Source organism: Chroicocephalus ridibundus, chromosome 1 (assembly GCF_963924245.1).
Source record: "Chroicocephalus ridibundus chromosome 1, bChrRid1.1, whole genome shotgun sequence".
Lineage (NCBI taxonomy): Eukaryota > Metazoa > Chordata > Aves > Charadriiformes > Laridae > Chroicocephalus > Chroicocephalus ridibundus.
This window is the reverse complement of record NC_086284.1, coordinates 61630622-61648707: the sequence shown is the minus strand read 5'-3', so window position 1 is coordinate 61648707 and position 18086 is coordinate 61630622. Positions and strand designations below refer to the sequence as shown.

The 18086-nt window shown below is 42.1% G+C and overlaps 1 protein-coding gene across 4 annotated transcripts in view; it reads left to right on the top strand.

Moving 5' to 3' along the window:
* Positions 1-307: 307 nt before the first annotated feature.
* Positions 308-18086, top strand: part of GGACT (gamma-glutamylamine cyclotransferase) — a 31395-nt gene continuing 13616 nt past the window's right edge. The window contains exon 1 of one of the 4 annotated variants that reach the window (XM_063337037.1): positions 308-430. The gene's annotated coding sequence lies outside the window, so the exon portion shown is untranslated. Of the gene's footprint in view, positions 431-744; positions 1219-2758; positions 2929-2981; positions 3001-18086 lie in introns of those variants that run through there. The other 3 variants (XM_063337048.1, XM_063337065.1, XM_063337058.1) reach the window with 3 other exon arrangements.

Below are 18086 nucleotides of genomic sequence, written 5' to 3'. Positions count from 1 at the left end.
GTTTTAAAAGTTCTCTACAAGCCACGTTTGCTGCCTGGGGCTGTGCTGCTGGATGCGGGTTGGTGATGGCTCCGGGGCCGCCAGTGCGGATCCTTCTGCCGTTGCCGGTTTTTGGGGCGGCCCTTCCCGGGGACGGCCGGGCGCTGTCCCCCACCCCCAGCTACGGCTCTCGCAGCCGGCCCAGGCCGCCCGGCCCTCTGCCTCCCTCCGGGGCGGCCCGGGCCAACGACCCCGCTTCACCCCCTCACTCTACCCCCGCCTGCCCCGGCCAGCCCGCCGGGAGGCTCCGCCCCCGCCCGCCCCGCGGCCGGCGCCGCCCCGCCCCGCCGCCTACTCCCTCGGGAGGCTCCCCGGGCCGGGCAGAAGGCGGCGGCGGCAGACGGCACCGGGAAGGCGCGGGAGGCACCGAGGGCACCGGCAGCGCTGGCGAGTGAGTGGCCGCCGCCTCCGCGGGGGGCGCGCGCGCTCGGTCGGGCGGGAGGCGGGGCAGGCCGGCCCTCCCTCCCTCCGCCGCCGCCACCAACGCCACGTGACGCGGTGTCCCCGTGCGCTTCGAGCGGAGTGTGCCCTTCCGCGCGCGCCCCGGCGGCCGTTAGGCTGAGGCGTTGCCCCGGCGGGGAGAGGGGGGACAGAGGCGGCGGGTCCTGACGGGGTCTCTCCGCGGAGGGCGGCGGTGGCGGAGGAGGAGGAGGAGAGGTCCGGGGCGGGGGAGGGGGAGAAGGGGACAGCTGGCACCGGCGGAGAGCACCCCGGTTGAAGGTGGCGGAGGCGGGCTGGTAGGCCGCGGAGCCGGTGCGACGGGAGCTCCGCGGAGGAGCCCCGGAATCCCGTCCGCGGGGCTGAGGGCAGCCTCGCCGGGCGCCGCGCTGCCTCCTCCCCCCGGCGGCCCCGGTGCGCCAGGCCGGCAAGGTGGCAGCGGTGCGCCTCGGCGTGCCGGCAGCAGCCGGGCTGGTGGTAGCTGGCCTTCTGCCCCGGTAATAGTGGCTGGGTGAGGGAGAGACGTCCGAACGCCGAGCCGGGGACAGCGGTGGCGGGCCCCGGGCGCTGCACCTTGCGTTCGCCTGGTGGTCAGGGGGTCAGGGCATCCTCCGAACGATGGCGTCCGTTGTGAGCCAGACACCCATTTTAGTAACTTAGCCTTACCTTGGAAGGGTTAATGACGTGCATTTGAAGAGGAAATAACTAGAAGGAGAACAGAAGGCACTCCAGATACCATAGGTGAAGAAAAGCTGTGATAGTTGATACGTACATCCTTACCAGATAACACTTAATCGTTAATCTTTTTGTCTGCGTTGCTTGGACTGTATTGTATTTTTTTTCTTAACTTGGCAAACCTCCCAAGGATTTAATTTCACTATTTTTTTTTCATTTCCTGCTTTTTTTTTTCCTGCATCCTTTTCCATTTTAGAGTTACATAAACCTTTTGCTTTTGAGTTAAGGTTCATATAGCTGTATCTGTGTTAACTTCAGACAATTAACTTCCTCATTTTCTGCTTCAGGGCTTTCTAATTTGCTACTTCTGTAATTTTTTGCCATGCTTTGAAAATATCAAGGTAGTGACTTACATAGAGCTTAATGTACAGAGGCAGAACTATAAATATTTCCATGACTAAGTTTTTTCTTGTAGAACTCTGTGAAGAGTGGACTTGTTTTATACACTCTCTAGTTTAAGTAGGCAGTCAACCTGGAAAAGCAATTTCTTGACAATTAAAACTGTTCATGGTCTGGCATAGGCCACTAAGAGAGGCTTTAAATTTTGCCTATCTGAATGAAAAATGAGCATCTTTCCATCTTTCTTCTCCCCTCCACCTGAGAAAAGCCTTAAAAACCTACAGTTTGTCTGTAAAGTGTCTGTATCCTCAACTAGCACTCATCTCCTGCCCCTGCTTCATCATAGCTGTCAAAGTCATGAAAACTAACATGTCTTTTTACCTAAGTGTATGACAGCATTCTATTGCCATTGGTAAATAAAAGCTAAACAACAGATGTCTCTCTTACTGGCTGTCTCAAAACCTGAATTATCAAGGGTGTTAAGTATTTAAAAAAAAAGTGGACTTCCTATACGTTCCTAGTGTTTTAAAATCTGCACCCTATTGCTGACAAATATTAACTACTCAACATGTGTGTTGTACTTCATTTTGCTTGGGTTCTTGCTGCCTGTTTGCTCCTCGCTTTCCAAATTACAGTGGTGTTCTGCATCACCTTTACAAGCAAGTTTCTTTGAGCTTGTTCATGAGTTTGTTTTGAGACCACTGGAATATTAACCAAAGCAACGCTCGGTCACAAAAGAGAATGGGTCACGTCGATATCTGTCGTGTCATCGGCTCCTTATAAGTTTTCTTTTGATGACTTCTTTATATGTATGATCAGAGTTTTTTGCTGATCATTTTCTCCTATCTGTTCAGGGCAGAGATGTTGTTTTGAATGTTTCACTTACTGCAGTGTCTGCTTTTTATCCTTTAGAAAGGATCATCGTGTCAGTTCATGCTTTCCTTAGCTGATTTTTGACGTGGAAAGCTAGGTGCCACCGGAGAATACCGAGCACAAACCAGGCCTGGTTTTGCCCCAGATGTCCTGCTGTCTCTCCCACCCACTGTTCCGCTGAGCGCAGCCTCTTCGCTTGAAAAAGTGTTGTCTAGCGCTGGCTTTAGCCCTGCTCTGGCAGGGAGGCTGGGCTAGGTGACCTTCAAAGGTCCCTTCCAACCAAGTCTGACTCTGTCTATACATTTTCGTGACTCCCAATAGTAACCCAACTATTTGCTTCAAAAGAAGTTTCCTCTTGAAAACGACTCTCGTCTGACTGCTAATGTAACTGAGATTTTTGCCTGTTCTGCTTCTGTTGTTCATATGATTGCGTTTGTTCTTCCCTGGGAGCTTTTTGGAAGCGAGGTTTCGTGGCTGCCTGATCTGCGTTTTGAATTTGTGAGTGTAAGTTACAGGCACAAAGGTGCAGTCCTAAGGGTGTCATGAAATGAAATAAGAGAATAATAAATTCCAGAGGTATGTGGTGGCATTTGCCTTCTGCTACTAGCTCCTTTTACTCTCTGATGGATTAGCCAAACTTTTTTTTTTGTATAGTCATAAGTAGCATTAATAGTTACTGTTTGTAGAAAAAAAATACATTTCATGTCACTGTAGTTTTTGTCATCTCTCTTTTGGGAGCAATGTACTTCTTTTTTCTCTTCCCCCCCCCCGCCCCCGTTCCCACTCAAGTCTTGTATGTTATCCGTGCTCTAAAACCGTATGCTCTTTGAACTTGAACCTGGTCAAATAATTTTCATAACTCTCTTGATTTAAGTAGAATTGAATATGAAACTTGCACAACTTTTTACGTGACATGAACTGCTTAGGCAGAGAACACATGCCATGATAGGGTGCGTTTTCTATATGAACTGATGCTACCTTCCTTTTTCCCATCTTTTAAAATATTTTTTTGCAGCATTCTGACAGAGCGGGTAAGTATTACATAGATAATTTAATAAGAGTCAGGGGAAATGTATGGATGTAGTCATGTCATTGAGTTTGCAAATGTAATACCTTTTTCATTCTGTCTCTCTAAAGAGTGTGCTTAATACCTTTTTTCATCAAAATCAGAACTATTCAAGCAATAGTAAATCCCTGTTCTTAAATCAAAATCTGTAGCTCTTTAGAATTTTATGCTCTTTTTCGCTCCAGAAGGTTAATTACATTTTATGAACCAGCTCTCTTTTCCTCACTTCCAAAAACCATTTAACACTAAAGAAGGACAGACTACACCAGGATAATATAACATTCTATTGATTTACCATTATAGTGATTTTTAAGAATGCCCTTTACATTACAATTTTTGGCTGTTGTCATTTCTTTCGGTGCGTCAGCTATTTGCTCTTAACATCTTGAGAAAACATGTTGAATATCACTGACACTCCTGATTTCTCTGTCTTACAAGACACCTCTTTTCCTTTGGAATTACCCATGTGGCCACCTCTTTCTGCAGTGTTTTGATGGTAATTGCTCATGTCCCTTACTAACAGCCAGAGTTACCATCATATTGCTGATGTTCTGATAGAATCTCTTGGCCCCGTAGAATTGCTTTTTTCTCATCCCTTCCCTGAAGCATTGCCTTTTTGCAGGGCTGTGTGTTGCCACTGTAACTGTGAGGGAGATCATCCCACCTGTGCTGGCCTTCAGCTGGGAGAGAATATCTCTATTAGGACAATACTGCAATTTTAAATGTACGTGCTATCAAATAATACCAGAGTAATTACAAGTCTGTTTCTCTTTTTATCTTCTTTCCCATCACTCACTTTGTCTAGCCTGATACAGTCCCGCGACTTTTATCATAGTATAATTCAGGTTGGAAGGGACCTCAGGATTCTCTAGTCCAACCTCCTTATTCAAAGCAAGGTCACCTGTGTGGGCAGACTAGGCTGTTCAGGGCTTTATCCAATACATCTTGAAAACCCACAGGGATAGAGACTACACAACCCCTCTGGTGAGCTTGCTTCAATGTTTGCATCACAAAAACCCTGTTGCTTGAATCAAGTCGGATTCTCTCTTGTTTTGATTTATACCTGTTGTTTCTCCAACTCCCACATGCACCACTGTGAAGCGCGTAGCTGCATCTTCTGGATAACCTTCTCATGGGAATACTGATACTGGGTGACTCCAAAGCCATCTCTTCTCAAGTGGAACAAGTTCCTGAGCTGCTTTTCACAGAGCAAGTGCTCCCGCCCCGCGGCAATCTGAACTCTGCAGTTTATCAGTATCTTCCTTGTACTGGGGGGCCTGAAACTGGGGTTTATTGTAAGTGTGGTCTAATGAGTGTCAAGTCAAGAGAGATCATCACTTCCCTCAATCTGCTGGTTGTGCTCCCATTAATGTAGTGTAGGGTGCTCGCAGCCTTTGCTGCTTTTTTTGTTCAGCAAGGCGTGTTCATGAGCCTTAAGGTAAGGATGGGTAAGGCAAGTCATTGAGGTGTCAGAGGAAACGTGGATCCCAGCAAGCAGCATCTTGACTGCTGTACTGCCGTTTTGGCTGAGTTCTGGCTCTCCAACAACAGTCAGGGTTTTAGCTTTCCTATTAGGGAAGAAGGAGACACAGATGTTCATTTTCCATCACACGTCTAAAATTCTCATTCTATACTTATTTTCCACAAGTCCCAGGAATATGTGTTGGCATTATGTTACTCTCTGGTAACAGTATCATGGACAATTTGAATAGGGTTTTGGAATGGTAGTATAAAAGACTTCTCTTTTCTCTAAAGTATTTTTTGCTTCTGTAGTTTTTATCTCTCCTTATCCTGTGTGTCAACCTGTACCTCTGCTGCAGCCTTCTGCATCACAGGGACTGAAAGTTGTCTACATATCTAGTGAAATTTGTCATTTAATGCGTTTTGCCTTCTGATAGGCAAACCATTTTCTGTACAGGACTTCAAATAATTAAGGTTTTGTTGTCTCTACTGACACACAGTACTGATAAGAATTGTGGCTTTGGACCTCACTACTGCCCCTCTCTTCAGTCTGCTGCTTTAGATAACAGACTTGCATTTGAAATGTAAGTTTCATTTGTAGTTGTGCAAGAGTTTCAGCTCACATCTCTTTACATCAACTGGTGAAGCCTGAATGAGCAGCCTAGATTCCAAACTTCAGGAAATTAAAGATAAGTGAGGTGAATACTACCCCCTAGTTCATAAGAAATTATTAATAGCATTCTTTCTGAATTCTTTTACATTGAACCCAAGTGTTTGTTGTTTAATTGCATATTAAATAGGCTACAGTATGGACACTGAATTTTAGCACTAAAATAAGTATGTAATTTTGTCTATGGTTTCTACCCACTGTAGCTTGTATAAATAACAGTTTTGTTGTTGCCTGGATCTCAGAATGTGTGAATTTCTCTAGAAATCAAAGGAAACAGGTTAGATTACTTCCCATCAGGAGAGGCACAGTCCACATACACAGTAATACTGAAAGCTAGCAGGAAAATAGAAATAAACCAATTTTCTTCAAAGCATTGCTGAGAAAAATGATATTGGAAGTGAGACTGTAACTAGTGAGTGAGAAATGAGGGTCTTATTTTGATTTTGTGTTAGAAGAACGGTGATTGTGGTAGTTTTGAATGACATTTAGACCTAGTGATGAACAAGGGATTCATGTTGTGATATGAGAGTAAGGCATGACAGAATTTCATTATCTAATAGCTTCATTAGAAGAAATTATGGGTTGGTTTAATGTAGAGAGAAATGGTAGGTAGAATCACAGAATGGTTCGGGTTGGAAGGGACCTTAAAGATCATCTAGTTCCAACCCCCCTGCCATGGGCAGGGACACTTCACACTAGATCAGGTTGCTCAGAGCCCCATCCAGCCTGGCCTTAAAAACTTCCAGGGATGGGGCTTCCACCACCTCTCTGGGCAACCTGTTCCAGTGTCTCACCACCCTCATGGTGAAGAACTTCTTCCTAACGTCCAGTCTGAATCGTCCCATCTCTAGTTTTAATCCATTCCCTCTAGTCCTACCATTACCCAACATCCTAAAAAGTCCCTCACCAGCTTTCTTGTAGGCCCATTTAAGATACTGGTAGACCACTATAAGGTCTCCTTGGAGCTGCCTTTTCTCCAGACTGAACAACCCCAACTCTCTCAGTCTGTCCTCATAGGAGAGGTGCTCCGGCCCTCTGATCATCCTCGTGGCCCTTCTCTGGACACGTTCCAGCATGTCCATATCTCTCTTGTAGTAGGGGCTCCAGAGCTGGATGCAGTACTCCAGGTGGGGTCTCACGAGAGTGGAGTAGAGGGGGAGAATCACCTCCCTTGACCTGCTGGCCACGCTTCTCCTGATGCAGCCCAGGATACGATTGGCTTTCTGGGCTGAGGTAGATAGGCCAAAGTGCATCAAGGGCCCCGCTTGAAGTTGTAATCCTATTGTCTTTAACTAATTTTATTTTTTAAATTAACTCTTTTTAATTCTTTTGTTAGCTTTGCCTTTTTTAAGCTAATTTAACTAATTGCATGACCTGCAATTCACTGAGGGTGCTAGAATAAAACGTTTCAGATTCTGGTAGCACATAGCATGTGCTTCAAGCTTGAAAAGAAGCGTTTAAGGCTGTTTAATTGTTGATTTAACACCTATAGTTGCAATTCCTAAACTAGAAGTTACAAAATAATTGGTATCACAGGAAAGCAAACATGCAGGCTCAAGTGGTTTGCAAGTCCAGAAGTGCCATTGGAAGATGTTGCCAAGTAAAGTAACTGGTTCTGTGTCAGCATCTTTACAGGCTTCCAGTGAAGGGATATTGGCCCCTTCTTTGGGACCTCCGTAATTGTAGCTTGTAAGACAGCGTGTCGTTGCTCTTCCCCATGCAGCCCATCTCCATGCTGCTAGGCACCAGCCTTGCCTTTGTCCTTCTGTGTGATTCCTGCCTTCCGTTTGTGACAACATTCTTTTGGCGTCTGTTTTTTATCTATTTTCCTGTGCTCGAGGGGTTGTGGGACTGTACACTGGCAATATGTGGAATGAGTGCCGGAATATGCTCTCTTGTATGGATTTACCCAACCTAGCTCACCTGGACCGAGATGACGTTGTTCGACAGTAAGGCAACAGGTCTTGTCAGTGTTTCAGTCTGTGGAAAAATGGGAATCCTTCATGGGGTTTGTGGAAAAGCTCATGGAAAAGGAAGAGAAATGTTAGGAGGCTAGAGAAGGGGATTAGTAACATAAGCATCCATAATAACAAATTGAAGAGAAAATTACTGGATTCAGCTTTTTTTTTTTATCATTGAGGTTGGATTTAAGCTTGCAATAGGACTTATTTAGAGATGAACTATTATCAGAATATGTGGGTGGAAAAATTGGAGACAACTGAAGAAAAGAGTTTTAAGCAATAGCAGTTGGGTACAGATGATCAGATGAGGGATGAAAAAAAATATAAATTACTTGCCATGGTTGTCAACTGATATGTGATGGTCTTGGATTTATAGATAGCAGTAGAAGAAGGATATAGGCATTAGGTTTCTTTATTCTGCAGACTGCATGCCTGCACAGGTGCTCAAGGGAGATTGTGGCTTGAAGAACAATTTAAGCCCAAACTTATTCTGGGCAAAGGAAGAACTCTAAAGAGGGTGTGGCAACCCCACAGAGATTAGAAAAGCGAGGGGAAGAGATTGCTAGAGATTACTAGGTGGAAAATGTAATCTTGGAGTGAATGTGTCAGCATTTAAATATGTTGAAGAGTGTATATCAATTGCTATTGATTTTCTTTGAGGCTGTATTCTGGTGAAGCCATCAAAAGTTAAATTTTCTGTAGAATGAGTAAGTAAGAATCTGAGCTCAGTGTTGCATAGTATTTTCACTGAAAGGACATGGAGTACAGCACGTGTATGGAGTGTGGCAGCGTGTACTTTGAGGCAGTGCTTTAAAACTACATCGCTTTGCACGATGCTAAGTACTGCTTTGTCTTGTGTTGCCTGTGAGGTGTGGAGATACTATTTGATAAGTATTACTTTGGGATGTGGGCATGGGAGAATTAAATAAATTAAATTTGGATGGAATTGCACAGAGCTAAGCCTGCACTATATTAGGAAAAATGTATAAATAACTAAGAAACTATATGAATGGGAGAAGTATTTTGACACAATTTATGGAGTGGAGCCCCAGGCTTAATTTTGCCTTAGCTGAAAATTATGTAGGGAATAAATCCCAGCAGGGCACTTATCATACACATACACGTTTCACACATCAAACCACTAACCTGCTCCGCGGCTGCAGTGCTTGCTGTGATGTAGTTCAAATGTACCAGCTATGAAAACTTTCAGAATGTGAATCCAGCCACTGGCCAAATCTTACTGAAGCTTTCTGAAGCTCATTTCAAACATGAAAAGTAACACAAAGTTATATGCTTATGAACTTTGTCTAGTTAGGAAGGGTGTCTTTGGGGAAGGTGATACGAAGGTCTCAGAAAGAAGAATCTCCACCTTCTGTGGACTCTGTAGATAGAGACCTGTTCTCTTAACTCTTATCTCTAACAGTAGTCAAACTCAAGAGAGAATGAGCATAAAAGAAAATCAACCTTTAAGAAATTTAAATTATGTTTTAGGTTAATGATTTCTTTCTTTTGATTAAACTGTCCTAAGGCAGTGGGCCTTATTTCATGATTGTTGTTCCAGACGTAATAGATTTCTCAGTAATGTGATTATTTATGTAGTTATGTGAAGCTTCAGGAAACCTGCTTAACAGAAGCAAAACATCTTGGAGAAGACAAACAGGTGCAGTAAAGAGAGAAAAGAGGTTGTTAGTGTTTTTTCGTCTTTCTAGTATGGGGCTTCTTAATGAGATATACTGGCTGGCTGTTTTTTCCTCTCCCTTCTATTCTTGTTTATATTTACCTTTATTTATCTCGTCGAAATACCAAGAAATTTAGGTCAAAATATATCTGGATCCATCTGCTCATCTAGTCTGTTCTTTTACTGCTGGTAGTTATGATATGTTTTAATTAAGTATGCTTAATGACAGTTTACTACACTAATGGGTGGCATCAAGTATCTTTGATTTTGTACATGATGAGCTTACTAATGCAGAGATTTTTTTTTTCCTAATTTCTATATATAAAACCAATGATTTAATTTCTTAATTTGTCAAATTATAGTCTGTCTCCTTCACCTGTAACTTTCATTTCATTGTTGTTTTAGGTGAAAACTCAGCTAGGCTCTATGTTTATTCATTGGCTTGGTGATCCATTCAAGTTTTGGATCTTGTTATTTATAGTTACTCTCCTGATACAGGAACTTTGTGCTCTAAATCTTATGACAGACTTAAAAAATTATAAAGTCCATGACTGACGTTTCAATTCTACGTTCATTAAATATGTTTTTATTTTGGTTTTTGTTGTTGACCATTAATGGTGGTGGTGTAACCTGATTTTAAACAGGAGTCTGCAGAGTGGTGCAGCAAACGCATGACCTGGTAGGTAAGATACTAGAAGGAAGGCGCAGATGATAATTCCCTTTAGGATAATTTGTCTTTCATGACCCTGCCAAATCAGGTAATTTGGTTTCACATCAGACAGGTCAAAAATGAATCTATTGCACTAATTTTTGAGATTATAAATGGGATGGATTATTTCTTTGATGCTCCCCCCACCCCTCTCTGGTTCTCTGTCCCAGCCCCCTAAGCCCATCAGACCAACTTTGTTATCAACTGGATTTTTGCTGTAGGTAGTAGTGATCCTTTGGGAGTGTGTTTAGGGAAAAGTGTTAGGAAGTATTTTCAGTGACAGTGGAGCAGACAGTCCAAGATTAATGATTTTTATCTCTTAGCAGGAATAAACTCCCCAATAGTCTTGTTCTTTTGTGATCTGTAAAAACTCTGCAGTGTTAACAGCATGCACAAAGGCAGTATTTACTCAAACAGCTCTTCTTGGATCCCAGCTCTGATTATTTCTGTGTTGTGAGCAGAGCTGCTGTGAATGTAACTTGCATATCATGTTGTCTGAGCTACCACAATATAATCGCTTAACTGTCTTTCTAAGAAACACGTATCAGCTTACATTATTCTTTTTGGTAAGACCTATGGCTTTGCTCTGGATTACACCCATACGCATGTGTAGCGATTTACCTGTGAATCTCCAGTGAGATCACATATGCTGAAAACAGTTTGTGAACAAATTTGTGTACAAGATTGTTTCCTGTATGTCTAGAAAAATAGTGATAATCTTGTCTATGGTTGCCACATCAACAACTTGGAGAAAAACCGCATGAGGGTATAGATTTTCAATTATACTGAATTACAGTGATTTCTCTCACCAGCTTGCTATGAATACAACAAATACAATAAAGCATATTTCTGTAAACAAAATATAATTTCTATTTTTAAAATATCTAATAAATAGTTATTTCAGAACTTCTTGCGATTAAAATGTCGCGTGTCTGTGATCTGAAAACAGGGTTTGAGAAGAAAAATAGACAAAATGGAGAGACGGCTTGTTTTTTAGATTTGGATTTCTAGCAGCTTTTACGTACAGTAGGTAAAACGGGATGGCTGCCTTGCAGACCCTGAAGGTCACAAACCTGTGTAGCTTTCTACCCGAGAAGCGGAAGCTTCAGAGAGGGCATGGTAACAGTGAGCTGTGCAGCTGTTCTGGGGCTGTGGTGGTGCAGTCCTGGGTCATTTTCACACTTTGCATTCTTTCAGTGATTTTTATCGGCCAGAGATGTACAGCTGGCCTGGCACTGCTCTGCCTTTGAGCCAGACATACCTCCTGTGAGCCAGGTCCAGCCAAAGCCAGCTTCGCGACTAACAGCAGTCTTTGACTGTGCCATCTCCTAGAAAGTAGAAAAATTAGATTCATTAGACCCGCGTGTCTCAGGAGCATTTGTTCTTTTTTGGCCTTTTGAGGCTGGATCACAGTGCAGAAAGCAGTGTAAAATTTGTGGGGTCAGGGAGCATTCAGTGTAGTACCTCAGGATTATATCTCTGAATGTATTTGGGAGGCACTATGTGGAGCAGGAATTGGGTGGGAATCCAACATTTCATTCTCTCTTTTCAGAGTTACTGATATTTGGGGGAAAGGCCTCCAAAATCAAGTAATTGCATAATGTACCATCTGTAAACAGGCAGGGAATGGGATCTAAAAATCTCTTCTTGAGGTAGCGGGAATCTACTGATTGGACAACAGAATCAGTCTAGCAGTCTCCATGAGTCTAGTATTACTTTCCATGCATAGCATGTGACTCAAACTGCCTTTTATTTTTAGCTTTTAAAGGAGAACTAAGATATTGTCTCATCCAGTTCCTTGGCAAAAGGCAAGTTTGTCAGTAGTGGTGTTGTTTCTGATACAGATTTGACTGATTTGCTGTTGAGGATAGTCAGTAGTGGAGGATTCCCAGCCTTCCTGGATGGTCTATGCTCTTCCTAAGCATTGTGCTTACTGGTAGATCGTTAGTCTTTCCTAATGTCCATCTTTGGAATTGAAGCTCCTTGGGTCTTCTGTCCAAGTAGATGTGGAAAGAAGCTTACTGCCTCTCTTTTTCTATTACAGTATGCTTTCGTATACTTAAAAGCATGACCCTATTTTCTCTAAAATAAGTTGTCACAGTCCAGGCTCTTGTTTTTCCTCAATAGATTGTGTTTTCCTGACCTATGATTGCTCTCTCTCTTCTTTCTGGTCACTTGATCGTATTTCTCTAAGAGTACACTGCTCAAAGCTGGACATACTACTCAATTCATGACCAGATCAGAGCAGGAGGTTACATTCATGTGTCTTACTAATGATGCACTCGCTTGTATGTAAACATTAGGCTGTTTTTTTCCAAGAGTACCACGTTGTTGACTCGTGTTGAGTTCACGGTCATGATAACTGCCAAATCTCTTTCTGCAGAACTGCTGTCAGGCTAATCTTTACCCAGATTTTGTTTATGCAGTTGATTATTCCTGGCTAATCTTAGAACACTGCACTGGCTTTACTTGAACAGCTGCTGCAGAGTAGCAATTGTGCAGGGGCTTGCAGTTGTGTCAATAGCCTTGTGTGCAGCCTTTTTACATTGTGGCATTTCCTGCATCTTTCACATCATTGAGTATTTTCATTACCAGTATTTCCCTGCTACTGGAACAAATATAAGAAATTTTGGGCATATGTGCAGTTTGAGATAAACCTCTGATAAACATTACAGTCTTTCTAAACAGTGGCTGGTGTTTTTTTTTTCCTACTAATTACCAACAGTTCTTGTTAAATGATGTTTTTCTAGCTTGCTTGTGGGAATATCATGTGTCAAAAGTTCTACCAAGGTCAAAATAAATAACTAGCATAGATCAAAATAAATAATTGCTTTTCAGCATCCGCACATTTTACCAGCTGTAGAGGTAGGAAACTACCTCTGTCTGTGGTGTAAATCTTAGTTATTATTACTAGAAGGTCTGCATCCCTTCTTTCTTCCATAGAAACTGACACTGGAATAGTGGGTGTCTCCATCCAGGTGGTGTCTCCTAGGTCTGTCTTGGCAGTCTTTTTCTGCTCAGCCTCTCCTGCTGAGCGCAGGTCGGGCAGGAGATGTCTGGCCGCTCTGCTGAGCGGCTCTAGGCAAACCTTTTTGACCTATGTATTACTTTACCAGTTATACTTCTGCTCCTGTTCCTGTCAAGTTTAAGCACATTCAGTGACCACTGAATGCTTGTATCTTTTGGGAGAAAGCAGGAGAAAGGGGTCCTTTAAGACCTGCAGGTTTGTTTTTTTTTTTTTTATTTTTCCCTTTTAAAAAGGGATGAGGAGCTAGGGAGTCTTAAAATAATTGACACTGTTTTACAGAAAACTTCGGGTGTTTGTTTTATTTTTTGGTTTGTTTTGTTTTTTTTTCTTTTTGTTTTGAAATGCTGAAGAAGCTAGCAAGATCAAGGGGCATTGTTATACTAAATAAATCATGGGTGTAAAACCTGTCTAACTCTGTTAGCCCACCAGACTTAGATAGTCTTTTTAAAAAATTATTTGTTAATGCTAACAGCTGTTTAAATCAAGCAATTGCAGAAAAGCTCCTTTTTATTAATGAATCAGCATCCCTCTTCTCAGGCTTCAGCTTCATTTCTGCTTTCCATTACTTTCTTTTTTTCTTTATATGGGGCTATGTTACTTTATAGCAGTATTTAAGGTTGTGTCACTTGTCTATCTTCCTTTTAGGTGATCTTCTATCATCAAAAAGCTAGCCCCACAAATCAGTTGAGAGCTAGTAAGTGCCTTGGTGGAGCATAGGGATCTCCGCCAAACATTGTCTGCGGATCCTAGATATATGTTCACCTTAAAATACACACTGTGCTAGTATTAGCCTTTTTCTTCTAGCTTTAAAATCCACAATGGCCGGACTAAAACCCGAAAACCCCATACCTATAGAAGTCTCTATATCGTACTGAAAAAATATTGAAAGACAACATGACTTTTGGAAAGTCTGCTGTAGAAAACTCACGTGTAATAAGTGGAAGGGAAGTGTCTGTCTGAATGTTTTTGCAAATATCTTGACCACATCTTCCTCTGTTTTACCATACAGAACTTTCTTCCAAAATAGGTTCTGAAGTCTCTGAAGTATTGCATTCATATGTTATAATACAGTATTTTCAATCTTCCTTGTATAACAAGCTCACGACTTTTCTTTCAAAAGTTAGGATTCTTTCACTAATTTATTTGAAAAGCTATATTTAAAAAAAAAAAAACCATCGTACAACTTAAATCTTACACCAATTGATCTACCTGCCTGCCACAATTCTGTTTGGGTTTTGAAATAAGCATCAAAAACTGAGAAGGCTTTTATTCTCTTCTGCCCATTATCTGAAGTTTAAAGGAAATAAATACATGTACTCCCTCATTATTTTAACGAAATACAGGGTCACCAATTCTGACTCTCTTTGCATTTTCCATGAATTTGTCAATTTTTTACCAGCTTTGTCTTGCTGACAGAGTGAAAGGAAGGAGAGACTGAGACTAATTAAATCTTCTTTGATACTTTATTTTTTTATTTGGTATCTTGGAGATCCGAGGAGCTCCAAACAATAATCAATCAAAATCACTCCCCTCTGTCTATTCTCCATGGAACCATCATAATAACCAATTAATACAGCCCTAGACTAGACAGAAAATTAGGGAGTACAAAAATTGATTGCAATTACCTAAATTCTGGTGTAGCAGAAGTTACCAGTTAAAGCCTTTTTGCAAAACAGGTGAAGGATTTACCTTGCCCAAAATATGGGGATACAGCAGAATTTTCACTTTGCTTCTGGCCTTTTCTGACCTTGACTAAGGCACAAAGGCTTTTAGACACCTTGAGTTTCATTTTTAAAATGACCTGTCATGGTCAGTTAACTGATAATGTATCAATTAACCACAAAAGTTGTCTACGTGCATCGTTTCCCATAATCTTCTACGGTTCCACTCCTTTTGGAAGTAATACTGCCCTAAAATCAAAGCACAGACTACTGCAGAGCATTTTAGAAATATACGGCGTTATTCTGGTGACACCAGGTGTTGAAAGTAAAAAATGTAATGCAGTATGTATTCAGAAGCATGCCTTTATTAATCGATAGTTATTGTGAAGTAAACGGGGAACTGGTGAGGGCTTGTCATTTGACAATAATTTGAGTTATCTGTTTTAAAAGAAATGTTCACATGTTGAAAATCGTGATTTGTTCATCATCTCTGTTTTTAAGCCATATCAAAAAGACAAAATTAAGTTCTTGTATGGTTTTTCTTCTTCCTGTGTCTTAAGTAATGCGCTGTTTCTTGATTTACATCTAGTGTAACTCTAATTATATTATTTAATTTTTCTTTAGTTAATCAGCATCAGTAAGTGATTATTTGCTTAAAGAATACAGAAGAAAAATTAACTGAGACTTCCAAATGTCCCTAGATACTGTCTGCCAAATCTGGGAGAAATGGTGTTCAGAATAATAACATATTCCTGTATTTGGGGATTGGGAGTTGCCAGAGACTGCTGTACTACATGATATTTGGGTGGGGGGAGTGGCATTGGGATGGCAGCAATTGATTTGTTCAAGATCTGAAATGTAACTCCTACTGCCAAGTTGGACTAAACAGTTATTTAATATTGTTTTGTGCATTTTGAATATTCTATGGATAATATTTATCTTTAAAATTTTCAGTTAACATCATCTTAAATCCAAAAATATGATATTTGGTTAACCTGTAAAATCATCCCTTCTTTTTTCAGCTTTCTATTGTGAAGTGTATTTGATGCGAGAGTGTACAAGTGTTCACCCAGAACCACCTCTTGAAACTCCCAGGCCGTAGTTCCTATGAACCAAGACCTTTCACTGGAAGCAGTCTGTTTTTTTTTAAAAGCATCATCAGGGACCCCTCCCACTAGACCAGGTTACCCAAAGCCCCATCCAACCTGGCCTTGAAGACTTCCAGGGATGGGGCAGCCACAACTTCTCTAAGCATCCTGTTCCAGTGTCTCACCAACCTCAAAGTAAAGAATTTCTTCTTAATATCTAATCTAAATCTCCCCTCTTTCAGTTTAAAACCGTTACCCCTTGTCCTGTCGCTACACTCGCTGATAAAGAGTCCCTCCCCAGCTCTCCTGTAGGCCCCCTTTAGGTACTGGAAGGCTGCTACAAGATGTCCATGGAGCCTTCTCTTCTCCAGGCTGAACAACCCCAGCCCTCTCAGCTTGTCCTTATAGGAGAAATGCTCCAGCCCTCCAGTCATCTTTGTGGCCCTCCTCTGGGCCTGCTCCAACAGGTCCATGTCCTACTTATGTTGGGGGCCCCGGAGCTGGACACACAGTACTCCAGGTGGGGTATCATCAGAGCGCAATAGCGGGGCAGAATCACCCCCCCTTGACCTGCTGGCCAGAATTCTTTTGATGCAGCCCAGGATAGGGTTGGCTTCCTGGGATTTGAGTGCATGTTGCTGGCTCATGCTGAGTTTATATGAAATTCAGCAAGAACAAGTGCTGCACTCCCCACCTATGATGGGGTAATCCTGGTTGTATGTATAAACTGGGGGCCAAGAGGCTGGAGAGCAGCCCCACAGAAAAGATTTGGGGGGTTGGGTTGATGTCAAGTTGACTATGAGTCAATACTGTGCCCTGGCAGCGAAAAGGGCCAACCGTGTCCTGGGGTGCATCAAGCACAGCATTGCTACCTGGTTGAGGGAGGTGATTGTCCCACCGTACACCGCACTGGTGTGGCCCCACCTCGAGTACTGTATGCAGTTTTGGCACCTCAATACAACAAGGACATCACAGTATTAGAGTGTCTCCAGAGGAGGGTGACCAAGATGGTGAAAGGCTTCAAGGGCAAGACTTAACGAGGAGCAGCTGAAATAATTTGGTTTGTTCAGCTTGGAGAAGAGAAGGCTGAGAAGTGACCTCATCACAGTCTACAACTTCCTCAAGGGTGGCAGTGGAGGGGTAGGTGCTGATCTCCTCTCTCTAGTGACCAGCAACTGGACAGGAGGAAACTTAATGAAGTTGTGTCAGGGGAAGTTCAAATTGGACATTAGGAAAAGGTTCTTCACTGAGATGGTGGCCAGTCACTGGAACAGGCTCCCCAGAGAACTGGTCATGGCACCAAGCCTGTCACAGCATCTGGACAACGCTCTTAGTCATATGGTTTAGTTTATGGTAGTCCTGCAAGGAGCAGGGAGTTGGACTTGACGATCCTTATAGGTCCCTTCAAACTTGAGATATTCTATGATTCCTTTGTTGCCTTCAAGTGATGAGTCCCCAGAAGTTCTCTTCAGTGGTCCCTGAGCATATATTTCTGCACTTTGTGTCATTAAAAGCCATCCTATTTCAATTACACAGTTTATAAGCTATCTGATATGTCTGTAGCATGAACCAGTCCTCCTTGACATGCATCATGCACAGCTGTGGTAGGCGCACAACCACTTGCTGTAGTAAGGCCACCAATAAATAAAATAACATTGATTCCTGAGGAATATAACCAGTAACTTCTGTCTGTGCTTATTACTGCTTATTTTAATATAATCCATTGTAACCTTCCCTTAACTGATTCCTTATTTGCATACAGTTCTTTCCTATTACTTGGTCTGGGGGTATTTTTACTGCATTTAAAATAAAGTATTTTACTCGCCTCCAAGTCCAGAAGATTATCCTTGTTGAAGGAGGTTGTTTTAATAACATTAGTCTGGCTTTTTCGCACTCAGAACCACATTGCATATTATTCCCCTTCTCATTTACTTCCAGTACTTGATTCTGTTCTTCTTCCTTTATCAAGTTAGTAACAGGAATTCCATCTCAAAGGTCACTGGAAAGAGGCTGCACAGCATGTATAAAGCTATTTTCAGTTGTATAAATATTTTATTTGTAAATAATTCTGTCTCATATAAATGTCTGTATAATTCAGATTAATATTATATAATGTTTTCTTATTACAGCCAGACCTCTGGCTTAAGATGGCTTTCATTAAGGCATCCTTCAAGGGATTCTGGATGCTGCCAAGGAGACCTTCAATTAGAGTAAATTCTACATGCCATCGTAAAACTAAAATAGCTTTTTTTTGCAATTGAGAATGTATATCTAAGTAGAGATATGGAATTGCTTCCATCAGTATTTCTTGTGAGCCTCGTGTGGCTCCAGGAGAAGATT